Raw genomic sequence first — 14,371 nt, 5'->3', positions numbered from 1 at the left:
TAATTTTCGGATATTATTGTATATTCTAAGTAAAACTAAAACTAAATCCCCTCAGATGCTAGTAGACGAACTATTAATCATGAGTTTCTAAAATATATTTCTCACTATATTGAAACAAATAGAAGTAAAACTGAAGATAAACAACATATTGAATATGATAAATAAACTCTAGCAAATCTGTGTTTGACACAACTAATAAGTACTTCGTAATTGAAGAAATTATAACAAATTAATTATGTTTATCAAAAAATATCTCAAAGTTGGATCTTGATGTACTTTAAATTGTGTTTTAATTATCTTCATCGTTTCTAACCTTTACCAACTGAGAGGCGAGTTTAATTTATGTTAGAACATTTGCTCAAATTCCATGCAAAGTTCAAGTGGATCGACAGAGGGAATAAGACAGTACATCAAGTTTTCTTAATTTATCTCTTTCAACATATTAAGTAAGTTAATTAATTAGAAATGAAACTGGACCTGAAAGAGACTAGATGAACTTAAGTTAGGCCGTTCTCATCATTCACACAAATTTTCCGGTCTATCTATTAATCGCAAGTATATATCTAGGCAGCACATAGCGAATATGAAAACATTCATACTAAATTCTCTTTTTCAAGAAATATATTTACCAATATATCCCTATTCATTAACTAGTTGTCATATTTGAATTGTCCATTGATAGGCTAAACATAGTTGGCATATGACACTATCTTTCTTACTTCGTTCATGCTAAGGTAAGATGGTTCTCACATTCCTACCTTCGAAATTTGACTTACTACCTATTCGCATTTTTTACATTTGGTGCTTCTGTGGAACATTTGAAACGTATTTTAAGCTAAGCAAATATGTAACAAGATAAAGAATGAAAGGGATCTTAGTAACTCAATTGGTTGGCTACCTGAATTTTCACTTTGTTAGTAAGGATTCAATTTCTCACCTTGTAATCTCCTCCTCCATAATTTCTCCTTCCCCTACCCCTACCTCGTAGAAAAGGGGAAAAAAAAGAATGAGAGAATAAGTGATCAACGATAAATTTATTGATCATTAATCCCGTAACAACAACATTTTCAAGATCAAGCATTAATCAAATTTCGGTTATTAATAACATAGTGACATGTTTTGAGATCAAAACATAAGTTCTTATAAAAGATACTCTAAATCCTGCGAAAGTTATGTTGTTGAGCCAAAATGAGCAAATTTACATTCTATTTTTGACTAGTTAACAAAATGCAATAAATCTTAACTGCACAATTTTTGAAAATAAACTCAATGACATTGTGATTTAAATTATAACCATTCCAAAATAAAGCTATCTAGTTTTTGATAAACCTCTTTCTTCGAAAAGGAAAACCTATATAGTTTTGCGTAAGTTATTGATCGCATGATATTAGCGTAATTTTTTTGACAAAAAAAAAACACACACACACACAATAACTTTTATGGGAACTCGTGCGCATAATCTTGGCATTTACATTAAACGAATTTTCCAAAAATATTTTTGTATTGATATCGAATCCTTTAAAAATATACTACCCCATCTTTTTTTTTTTTTTGAAAAATAAAAACAACCTATATAATTTAGAAAATATATTACACACAATAACTTATTATCAAACCCGTGCACATAATCCTGGCATTTACGTTAAGTAATTCTTCAAAAAAATGTTATTGTACTCATATTGGATCCTCTAAAAATGTACTCGTCTTAAATTATTTGTTGTGATCTTTAAAATAGTTGTCTCAAATATTTGTCATTTTAGAAGTTCAAGACATTTTTTTTTTCATTTTTGACCCTTAGTAGTTGTTGTTCTTGAATATTATAAAAAACACTTCAATTACGTTCTTGAAGACATCCACTAGTTATGCCGAAAAAGGCAAACCTTCAACACTCAACAAAATCTAAAAAATACTGTGCAACTTATGCCGCATAACTTAATTCCTACGGAACTTGAGCCGAGCGAGGCAAAAGTTCAATTCCCGAGAATAAAATATTACAAAACTTATATTGAGCAAAACAAGTCTGGATATTTTCTTTAAATGAGAAGCAGAGACAAAAATTAAAGAACACAAATATATATAAGGTGCAAAAATTAAAGACCAGTGCATTTGAAGGGTAATTGTGCAAAAACTTCTAAATAATTCGGGCCATTCGCACAAATGCCTCTATTTTGGGGTGTGTTTTGTAACAACCCGATAATTTTCAAGTGTTTAAAATTACTTTCTTATTTGTAGATTATTTGATTTTAACGAGTTTCATATCGGAGCGGGTACTAATTATACCAATATAACATGTAAGTAGATATTTGGTGTTGAAATATTATTTACATGATATAATATTAGTTCGTGCTGCTGCGTTCAAGAACCATTACAGAGAAAGACAAAACTTTCAGGTACATAGTATGTTATTATTTTAGGATTTAAAAAGAAAAGCATGTTACAGAGTTATTTGGGATATTAACAAGAATGGTAGGATTTCTAGAGTTGGTTTCAAATTGCAAAAGTTGTCATTCTTTTGCAGTAAATCACGTGCAACTATATAGCACCTATTTTGTTTCTTTTGCCCATTTTCGTTTCTTTTCCTCCCTTCGTCTTTTCTCTATACACTCTATAATATTAGTATTTATTTTTGGGATGTTTATTTCCTTCTTTCACCCTTTCTCTGTACACTATAAATATTAGTATTCATTTTGGGATGTTTGGGTTATATAAAAATATTATAGAATTGTTTAGTAAGGGTATATATGGAGATAAAATGTCTACTTTTAAAAATACTATAGAATTGTTTAGTAAGGATATATATGGAGATACAATTTCTACTTTTAAAAAAAATTATGGATCAAGGTATAAAAGATTGACATTTAGTTCTAAACCTAAAATTATAGGATTAGTTTTCCTAGACTAATTTAGACCATTTATTTATGTTACTGGATAGATTGAGGCTATTGGAGATCGTTTGAAGAGAATTTGGCATTTCAAGAGAGATTTGCATTCCGGTCATAAGGCAAGTGAGACTTAAACTCTTAGCTTACTTGTTTTTCATAAAAAGCATATGGTTTGTGTTGTATGTATGCATTTAAACCATTAGTTCGTGTGAGTGAGCAAGCATAATCTAAATTGGATTATTTTCAAGTGTCTAAAGTAATGACCGTATGAGTCCTTTAGCATAATTTCGCTTAAATAGATACTTGCTAGATATGTAGAGTTTTGAATTGGTATTGATTGGATGTTTGTTCCACTTTATGATATCTTTAGAGGGGCATACTTCGATCAGCCCTATTGGGTTCGGTTGGAGGTAGATGCCAGAATTATAAGTGACCCGGGTAAGATGTGGGTAAATAATCCCCACTCCAGAAGACGGGGTAAGACATGGACAAATACGTACCGTGTTCCGTGAGCATAGATTTAGATTCAGTGTATTTTGAGGTGGATGCCAGAATTATAAGTGACCTGGGTAAGATGTGGGTGATGTGGGTAAATAATACCCACTCCGGAAGACGGGGTAAGACATGGACAAATACGTACCGTGTCTCGTGAGCATAGATTTAGATTTAGTGTATTTCATGTCTTGCTTGTTTATGCTTCATGATTTTAGCTTTAGCTTCAGCTTCAGTGTTTGTATATATTTAATATACTTGTATTGTTGAAGTGCTTTTATGCATTATCAGGGATTTCAAAGACTTGCCCAGGGGTAAGCTGAGAGTGTCGATGATCTTGCTGGGTCTTTTAGACTCACGTTTGTTAATGTTTGTATGTGTGCAGGTGTGGTTAACGGCGACCAGGTAGCTGATTCTTGATCATTCCAACTTTTTTTAGTCCAGTTCAGTTGAGGTGAGCCACCATTAGATCATGGCGGCCTCTTCTTCTTTAGTTGACTTAGTAATATTCCGAGCTATGTCTCGTACTTTTATATTTAGACTAGTAGTTTCATGACTTAGACATTTTATGGGTTTATGGGCAGACTCAGTATTGGTAGTTCGCTTCCACACTTTTCTTTATATTAAGTGACATGTAGTATTATTCATTTTATTCGTTAATTTTCGCATGATTAGCCTAAAGGGTTCGCCTTATGGGTAGAAGCTTGTCAGGTGCCCTATTACGGCCTGAGTGTCAGATTTGGGTCGTGACATGTTTAATTTTTGTCCTCGAATTTGTTGTCTTTAATTCTAGCCCTTCAGCACTTTCAGCGCAACATAAGTTTAGATTTCGCTCGGCAAAGTTACATTTAGCTTCAACATATGTATCACAACATCCCACAAGTTATGCCGAAAAAGGCAAAACCTTCAACACTCAATATAATCTGAAAAATACTACATAACTTATGCCACATATTTTAATTCCTACATAACTTGTGCCAAGTGAGACAAAAGTTCAATTTCTGAGGATAAAATGTTATGGTTATGTTGAGCGAAACAAGTCTAGATATTTTCTTTAAATGAGCAGCAGAGACAAAAATGAAAGAACACAAATATAAGGTGAAATATTAAAGACCAATGCGTTTGAAGGACAATCTGTGCAAAAACTTCTAAATAATTCGGGTCATTCGCACAAATGCCCCTTTTTCGGGGTAGTCTTTAATTTTTGTCCCTCAAATTGGTGTTCTTTAATTTTTGCCCTTCAACACTTTCAGCGCGGCATAAATTTAGATTTCACTCGACAAAGTTTACAGTTAGCTTCAGCAAATATATCATAACATCCCACAAGTTATGTCGGACAAGCCAAAACTTTCAACAGTCAATATCATCTGGAAAATACTATACAACATATGCCATATAACTTAATTCCTACAAAACTTATACCGAATGAGGCAAAAAATTAATTTTCGAAGATAAAAATATTACAGAACTTCAAGTTTGAATATTTTCATGGGAAAATGGTCAAAAATGCCCCTCTACTTTGGGAAAAAGGCTACAAATATCCTCCATTACAAATTTGGGTCAAAAATACCCCTCCCTTCAATAAAGTTTTCAAATATACCCCTATCTTAATGGAAATCTCCAACATAACCAGATTTCATTTTTAAACCCGACCCAACTAAATAAAAAACGCATATGGGTTACCCCTTCCTTTGCCTAGTGGCTCCAGATGTAGGACTCGAGAACAAGTTGGTTGCATATGGGTTTGGATCGAGTTTAAATGGAGCGGGTTTAAAAAATGAAATCGGGTTATGTTGGAGATTTCCGTTAAGATAGGAGTATGTTTGAAAACTTTAATGACGGAAGGGATATTTTTGACCCAAATTTGCAATGGAGGATATTTTTAACCCTTTTCCCAAAATAGAGGGATATTTTTTACCCTTTTTCCTATTTTCACTAAATGAGCAGCAGAAGCCAAAATGAAGGACCACAAATACAAATGACAAAACATTAAAGACCGGTACGTTTGAAGGGCAATCGGTGCAAAAAATTCAAAAATAAACACATAGATATCCTCGTCCTTAGAATATCCTTACTTATCCCACTCGCCATACCAACCGACCTCATAGACATGTTAAAAAGCACACTCCATTGACACAAACAAGAAAAATACGAAAAAAGGGAGGTGTCAATGGAAAGAACAGTCCTCTTATTTTTTGTCCTTGTACAAGACGAACATTTGTCACGTAAAATTGAACTGATGAACACACACTCACAAAAAAAAAAAAGTAGATTTGTAAGTGAATTCACGTAACAACAAACCAAGCAATTCAATCCATTCAACAAACCACATTTCAAAAAATTGTGATTTCACTTGCTACCTGTACAAAATTTATTGCATCAATTGTAAATTTTGTTTTGTATATAAGCCCATTGTTATACCTTCATTTCGCAATTGGGTTTCCCTTAAAATTCAATTTTGTATCAATTTTGTATGATAAATCTTTGAATTCTTTAATTTTACAAATCCATTTATGAATTATGATTCATCAGATGGGTCAAGCGGGTCGGGTAATTCAGATTTCGGGTTTGCATTCAACGATAGCAATTTTTCGGATAGGGTTTTGAATATTCATATTCTGCATTAGTGTTTAATATCTTTTTGCTTAGGATTTTTGGTTTTCTGCTAGTTTTCATGAATGAAAAAAAACCCTATTTTTACCATAGAATTTTCTTTTTGTAGGAGAGAAGAAGAAATAAAAAATAAACACATAGATATCCCCTCCCTTAGAATATCCTTACTTATCCCATCTCGCCATACCAACCGACCTCATAGACATGTTAAAAAATACACTCCATCGACACAAACGAGAAAAATACGAAAAAAGGGAGGTGTCAAGGGAAAAAACAACAGTCCTCTTGTTTTTTTGGTCCTCCTACGAGACAAACATTTTTCAAGTAAAATTGAACTGATGAACACACACTCACAAAAAAAAAAAAAAAAAAATTGTAACTGAATTCACATAACAACAAACCACATTTCAAAAAATTGTTGTTTCACTTGCTACCTGTACAAAATTTATTGCATCAATTGTAATTTTTTTTTTTGGTCTATAAACCCATTGTTATTCCTTCATTTCACAATTGGGTTTCTCTTAAAATTCAATTTTGTATCAATTTTGTGTGATAAATTTTTGAATTCTTTAATTTTACAACTCCATTTATGGATTCTGATTCATCAGATGGGTTAAGCGGGTCGGGTAATTCAAATTTCGGGTTTGCATTCAACGACAGAAATTTTTCGGATATGGTTTTGAATATTCAGATTTTGCATTAGTGTTTAATATCTTTTTGCCTTGGATTTTTGGTTTTCTGCTAATTTTCATGAATGAAAAAAAAAGGCCCTATTTTTACCATAGAATTTTCTTTTTTGTATCAATTTTGTGTGATAAATCTTTGAATTCTTTAATTTTATAACTCCATTTATGGATTCTGATTCATCAAATAGGTCAAGCGGGTCGGGTAATTCAGATTTCGGGTTTGCATTCAGCGATAGCAATTTTTTGGATAGGGTTTTGAATATTCAGATTATGCATTAGTGTTTAATATCTTTTTGACTTGGATTTTTAGTTTTCTGCTAATTTTCATGAATGAAAAAAGAGCCCTATTTTTACCATAGAATTTTCTTTTTGTAAGAGAGAAGAAGAAATAAAAAATAAACCCATAGATATCCCCGCCCTTAGAATATCCTTACTTATCCTATCTCGCCATACCAACCGACCTCATAGACATGTTAAAAAGCACACTCCATCGACACAAACAAGAAAAATACGAAAAAGGGAGGTGTCAATGGAAAGAACGGTCCTCTTATTTTTTGTCCTCGTACAAGACAAACATTTGTCACGTAAAATTGAACTGATGAACACACACTCAAAAAAAAAAACAAGTAGATTTGTAACTGAATTCAAATAACAACAAACCAAGCAATTCAAACTATTCAAGAAACCACATTTCAAAAAATTGTGGTTTCACTTACTACCTGTACAAAATTTATTGCATCAATAGTAATTGTTTTTATATATAAACCCATTGTTATTCCTTGATTTCTCAATTGGGTTTCTCTTAAAATTCAATTTTGTATCAATTTTGTGTGATAAATCTTTGAATTCTTTAATTCTATAACTCCATTTATGGATTCTGATTCATCTGATGGGTCAAGCGGGTCGGGTAATTCAGATTTCGCGTTTGCATTCAACGATAGAAATTTTTCGGATTGGGTTTTGAATGTTCAGATTTTGCATTAGTGTTTAATATCTTTTTGCCTTGGATTTTTGGTTTTCTGCTAATTTTCACAAATGAAAAAAAGCCCTATTTTTACCATAGAATTTTCTTTTTGTAGGAGAGAAGAAGAAACAAAAAATAAACCCATAGATAGCCCCGCCCTTAGAATATCCTTACTTATCCCATCTCGCCATACCAACCGACCTCATAGACATGTTAAAAAGCACATTCCATCGACACAAACAAGAAAAATACAAAAAAAGGGAGGTGTCAATGCAAAGAACAGTCCTCTTATTTTTTGTCCTCGTACACGACAAACATTTGTCACGTAAAATTGAACTGATGAACACACACTCACAAAAAAAAAAAAAAAAAAAACAAGTAATTTGTAACTGAATTCACATAAAAACAAACCAAGCAATTCAATCTACTCTAGAAACCACATTTCAAAAAATTGTGGTTTCACTTGCTACTTGTATAAAATTTATTGCATCAATTGTAAAAAAAAAATTGTATATAAACCCATTGTTATTACTTCATTTCTCAATTGGGTTTCTCTTAAAATTCAATTTTGTATCAATGATAAATCTTTGAATTCTTTAATTTCACAACTCCATGTATGGATTCTGATTCATTAGATGGGTCAAGCGGGTCGGGTAATTCAGATTTCGGGTTTGCATTCAATGATAACAATTTTTCGGATAGGGTTTTGAGTATTCAGATTCTGCATTAGTGTTTAATATCTTTTTGACTTGGATTTTTGGTTTTCTCCTAATTTTCATGAATGAAAAAAAAGCCCTATTTTTACCATAGAATTTTCTTTTTGTATCAATTTTGTGTGATAAATCTTTGAATTCTTTAATTTTACAACTCCATGTATGGATTCTGATTCATCAGATGGGTCAAGCGGGTCGGGTAATTCAGATTTCGAAGTTGCATTCAACAATAGCAATTTTTCGGATTGGGTTTTGAATATTCAGATTTTGCATTAGAGTTTAATATCTTTTTGCCTTGGATTTTTGGTTTTCTGCTAATTTTCACAAATGAAAAAAAGCCCTATTTTTACCATAGAATTTTCTTTTTGTAGGAGAGAAGCAGAAACCAAAAATAAACCCATAGATATCCCCGCCCTTAGAATATCCTTACTTATCTCATCTTGCCATGCCAACTGACCTCATAGACATGTTAAAAAGCACATTCCATCGACATAAACAAGAAATATGCGAAAAAAGGGAGGTGTCAATGGAAAGAACAGTCCTGTTATTTTTTGTCCTCATACACGACAAACATTTTTCACGTAAAATTGAACTGATGAACACACACTCACAAAGGAAAAACAAACAAGTAATTTGTAACTGAATTCACATAACAACAAACCATTTGTATATAAACCCATTGTTATTACTTCATTTCTCAATTGGGTTTCTCTTAAAATTCAATTTTGTATCAATGATAAATCTTTGAATTCTTTAATTTCAGAACTCCATGTATGGATTCTGATTCATCAGATGGGTCAAGCGGGTCGGGTAATTCAGATTTCGGGTTTGCATTCAATGATAACAATTTTTCGGATAGGGTTTTGAATATTCAGATTCTGCATTAGTGTTTAATATTATTTTTGACTTGGATTTTTGGTTTTCTCCTAATTTTCATGAATGAAAAAAAAAAAACCTATTTTTACCATAGAATTTTCTTTTTGTATCAATTTTGTGTGATAAATCTTTGAATTCTTTAATTTTATAACTCCATTTATGGATTCTGATTCATCAGATGGGTCAAGCGGGTCGGGTAATTCAGATTTCGAGGTTGCATTCAACAATAGCAATTTTTCGGATTGGGTTTTGAATATTCAGATTTTGCATTAGAGTTTAATATCTTTTTGCCTTGGATTTTTGGTTTTCTGCTAATTTTCACAAATGAAAAAAAGCCCTATTTTTACCATAGAATTTTCTTTTTGTAGGAGAGAAGAAGAAACCAAAAATAAACCCATAGATATCCCCACCCTTAGAATATCCTTACTTATCTCATCTTGCCATGCCAACTGACCTCATAGACATGTTAAAAAGCACATTCCATCGACATAAACAAGAAAAATACGAAAAAAGGGAGGTGTCAATGGAAAGAACAGTCCTCTTATTTTTTGTCCTCGTACACGACAAACATTTTTCACGTAAAATTGAACTGATGAACACACACTCACCAAGGAAAAACAAAAAAACAAGTAAGTTGTAACTGAATTCACATAACAACAAACCAAGCAATTCAATCTATTCTAGAAACCACATTTCAAAAATTGTGGTTTCACTTGCTACTTGTATAAAATTTATTGCATCAATTGTAAAAAAAAATTGTATATAAACCCATTGTTATTACTTCATTTCTCAATTGAGTTTCTCTTAAAATTCAATTTTGTATCAATGATAAATCTTTGAATTCTTTAATTTTACAACTCCATGTTTGGATTCTGATTCAGCAGTTGGGTCAAGCGGCTCGGGTAATTTAGATTTCGGGTTTGCATTCAATGATAGCAATTTTTCGGATAGGGTTTTGAATATTCAGATTCTGCATTAGTGTTTAATATTTTTTTGACTTGGATTTTTGGTTTTTTGCTAATTTTCATGAATGAAAAAAAAGCCCTATTTTTACCATAGAATTTTCTTTTTTGTATAAATTTTGTGTGATAAATCTTTGAATTCTTTAATTTTATAACTTCATTTATGGATTCTGATTCATCAGATGGGTCAAGTGGGTCGGGTAATTCAGATTTCGAGTTTGCATTAAACGATAGCAATTTTTCGGATTGGGTTTTGAATATTCAGATTTTGCATTAGTGTTTAATATCTTTTTGCCTTGAATTTTTGGTTTTCTGCTAATTTTCACAAATGAAAAAAAACCCTATTTTTACCATAGAATTTTCTTTTTGTAGGAGAGAAGAAGAAACCAAAAATAAACTCATAGATATCCCCGCCCTTAGAATATCCTTACTTATCTCATCTTTCCATGCCAACTGACCTCATAGACATGTTAAAAAGCACATTCCATCGACATATACAAGAAAAATACGAAAAAAGGGAGGTGTCAATGGAAAGAACAGACCTCTTATTTTTTGTCCTCGTACACGACAAACATTTTTCACGTAAAATTGAACTGATGAACACACACTCACAAAGGAAAAACAAAAAAACAAGTAATTTGTAACTGAATACAAATAACAACAAACCAAGCAATTCAATATATTCTAGAAACCACATTTCAAAAAATTGTGGTTTCACTTGCTACTTGTATAAAATTTATTGCATCAATTGTAAAAAAAAATTGTATATAAACCCATTGTTATTACTTCATTTCTCAATTGGGTTTCTCTTAAAATTCAATTTTGTATCAATGATAAATCTTTGAATTCTTTAATTTTACAACTCCATATATGGATTCTGATTCATCAGTTGGGTCAAGCGGCTCGGGTAATTCAGATTTCGGGTTTGCATTCAATGATAGCAATTTTTCAGATAGGGTTTTGAATATTCAGATTCTGCATTAGAGTTTAATATCTTTTTGACTTGGATTTTTGGTTTTCTGCTAATTTTCATGAATGAAAAAAGAGCCCTATTTTTACCATAGAATTTTTTTTTTGTAGGAGAGAAGAAGAAACCAAAAATAAACCCATAGATATCCCTGCCCTTAGAATATCCTTACTTATCTCATCTCGCCATACCAACCGACCTCATAGACATGTTAAAAAGCACATTCCATCGACACAAACAAGAAAAATACGAAAAAAGGGAGGTGTCAATGGAAAGAACAGTCCTCTTATTTTTTGTCCTCGTACAAGACAAATATTTGTCACGTAAAATTGAATTGATGAACACACTCACAAAAAAAAAAAAAAAAAAAACTAGAGTTGTAACTGAATTCACATAACAACAAACCAAGCAATTCAAACTATTCAAGAAACCACATTTCAAAAAATTGTGGTTTCACTTGCTACTTGTACAAAATTTATTGCATCAATTGTAATTTTTTTTTGTATATAAACCCATTGTTATTCCTTCATTTCTCAATTGAGTTTCTCTTAAAATTCAAATTTTTATCAATTTTGTGTGATAGATCTTTGAATTCTTTAATTTTACAACTCCATGTATGGATTCTGATTCATCAGATGGGTCAAGCGGGTCGGGTAATTCAGATTTCGGGTTTGCATTCAAATATAGCAACTTTTGGGATAGGGTTTTGAATATTCAGATTCCGCATTAGTGTTTAATATCTTTTTCCCTTGGATTTTTGGTTTTCTGCTAATTTTCATGAATGAAAAAAGAGCCCTATTTTTATCATAGAATTTTCTTTTTGTAGGAGAGAAGAAGAAACCAAAAATAAACACATAGATATCCACGCCCTTAGAATATCTTTACTTATGGCATCTCGCCATACCAACCGACCTCATAGACATGTTAAAAAGCACACTCCATCGACACACACAAGAAAAATGCGAAAAAGAGAGGCGTCAATGGAAAGAACAATCCTCTTATTTTTTGTCCTCGTACATGACAAACATTTTTCTCGTAAAATTGAACTGATGAACACACACTTACAAAAAAAAAATAAGTAATTTGTAACTGAATTCACATAACAATAAACCAAGCAATTCAATTCAAGAAAAGACATTTCAAAAAATTGTGGTTTCACTTGCTACCTGTATAAAATTTATTGCATCAATTGTAAATTTTTGTTTTATATAAACCCATTGTTATTCCTTCATTTCTCAATTGGGTTTCCCTTAAAATTTAATTTTGTATCAATTTTGTGTGATAAATCTTTAAATTCTTTAATTTTACAACTCCATGTATGGATTCTGATTCATCAGATGGGTCAAGCGGGTCGGGTAATTCAGATTTCGGGTTTGCATTCAATGATAGCAATTTTTCGGATAGGGTTTTGAATATTCAGATTCTTTATTAGAGTTTAATATCTTTTTGACTTGGATTTTTGGTTTTCTGCTAATTTTCATGAATGAAAAAAAAAGCCCTATTTTGACCGTAGAATTTTCTTTTTGTATCAATTTTGTGTGATAAATCTTTGAATTCTTTAATTTTATAACTCCATTTATGGATTCTGATTCATCAGATGGGTCAAGCGGGTCGGGTAATTCAGATATCGAGTTTGCATTCAACGATGACAATTTTTCGGATTGAGTTTCGAATATTCAGATTCTCTGCATTAGTGTTTAATATCTTTTTGCCTTAGATTTTTGGTTTTCTGCTAATTTTCACAAATGAAAAAAAAGCCCTATTTTTACCATAGAATTTTCTTTTTGTAGGAGAGAAGAAGAAACCAAAAATAAACCCATAGATATCCCTGCCCTTAGAATATACTTACTTATCTCATCTCGCCAAACCAACCGACCTCATAGACATGTTAAAAAGCACATTCCATCGACATAAACAAGAAAAATACGAAAAAAGGGAGGTGTCAATGGAAAGAACAGTCCTCTTATTTTTTGTCCTCGTACAAGACAAATATTTGTCACGTAAAATTGAATTGATGAACACACACTCACAAAAAAAAAAAAAAAAACTAGATTTGTAACTGAATTCACATAACAACAAACCAAGCAATTCAAACTATTCAAGAAACCACATTTCAAAAAATTGTGGTTTCACTTGCTACTTGTACAAAATTTATTGCATCAATTGTAATTGTTTTTTGTATATAAACCCATTGTTATTCCTTCATTTCTCAATTGAGTTTCTCTTAAAATTCAATTTTTTATCAATTTTGTGTGATAGATCTTTGAATTCTTTAATTTTACAACTCCATGTATGGATTCTGATTCATCAGATGGGTCAAGCGGGTCGGGTAATTCAGATTTCGGGTTTGCATTCAAATATAGCAACTTTTGGGATAGGGTTTTGAATATTCAGATTCCGCATTAGTGTTTAATATCTTTTTCCCTTGGATTTTTGGTTTTCTGCTAATTTTCATGAATGAAAAAAGAGCCCTATTTTTATCATAGAATTTTCTTTTTGTAGGAGAGAAGAAGAAACCAAAAATAAACACATAGATATCCACGCCCTTAGAATATCTTTACTTATGGCATCTCGCCATACCAACCGACCTCATAGACATGTTAAAAAGCACACTCCATCTACACACACAAGAAAAATGCGAAAAAGAGAGGCGTCAATGGAAAGAACAATCCTCTTATTTTTTGTCCTCGTACACGACAAACATTATTCTCGTAAAATTGAACTGATGAACACACACTCACAAAAAAAAAAAAAAAAAAACAAGTAATTTGTAACTGAATTCACATAACAATAAATCAAGCAATTCAATTCAAGAAAAGACATTTCAAAAAATTGTGGTTTCACTTGCTACCTGTATAAAATTTATTGCATCAATTGTAAATTTTTGTTTTATATAAACCCATTGTTATTCCTTCATTTCTCAATTGTGTTTCCCTTAAAATTCAATGTTGTATCAATTTTGTGTGATAAATCTTTGAATTCTTTAATTTTACAACTGCATGTATGGATTCTGATTCATCAAATGGGTCAAGCGGGTCGGGTAATTCAGATTTCGGGTTTGCATTCAATGATAGCAATTTTTCGGATAGGGTTTTGAATATTCAGATTCTTTATTAGAGTTTAATATCTTTTTGACTTGGATTTTTGATTTTCTGCTAATTTTCATGAATGAAAAAAAAAGCCCTATTTTTACCGTAGAATTTTCTTTTTGTATTA

This window comes from Lycium barbarum, chromosome 4 (assembly GCF_019175385.1).
Source record: "Lycium barbarum isolate Lr01 chromosome 4, ASM1917538v2, whole genome shotgun sequence".
Classification (NCBI taxonomy): Eukaryota; Viridiplantae; Streptophyta; class Magnoliopsida; order Solanales; family Solanaceae; genus Lycium; species Lycium barbarum.
The sequence above is the reverse complement of the archived record's forward strand: the minus strand, read 5'-3'. Positions refer to the sequence as shown.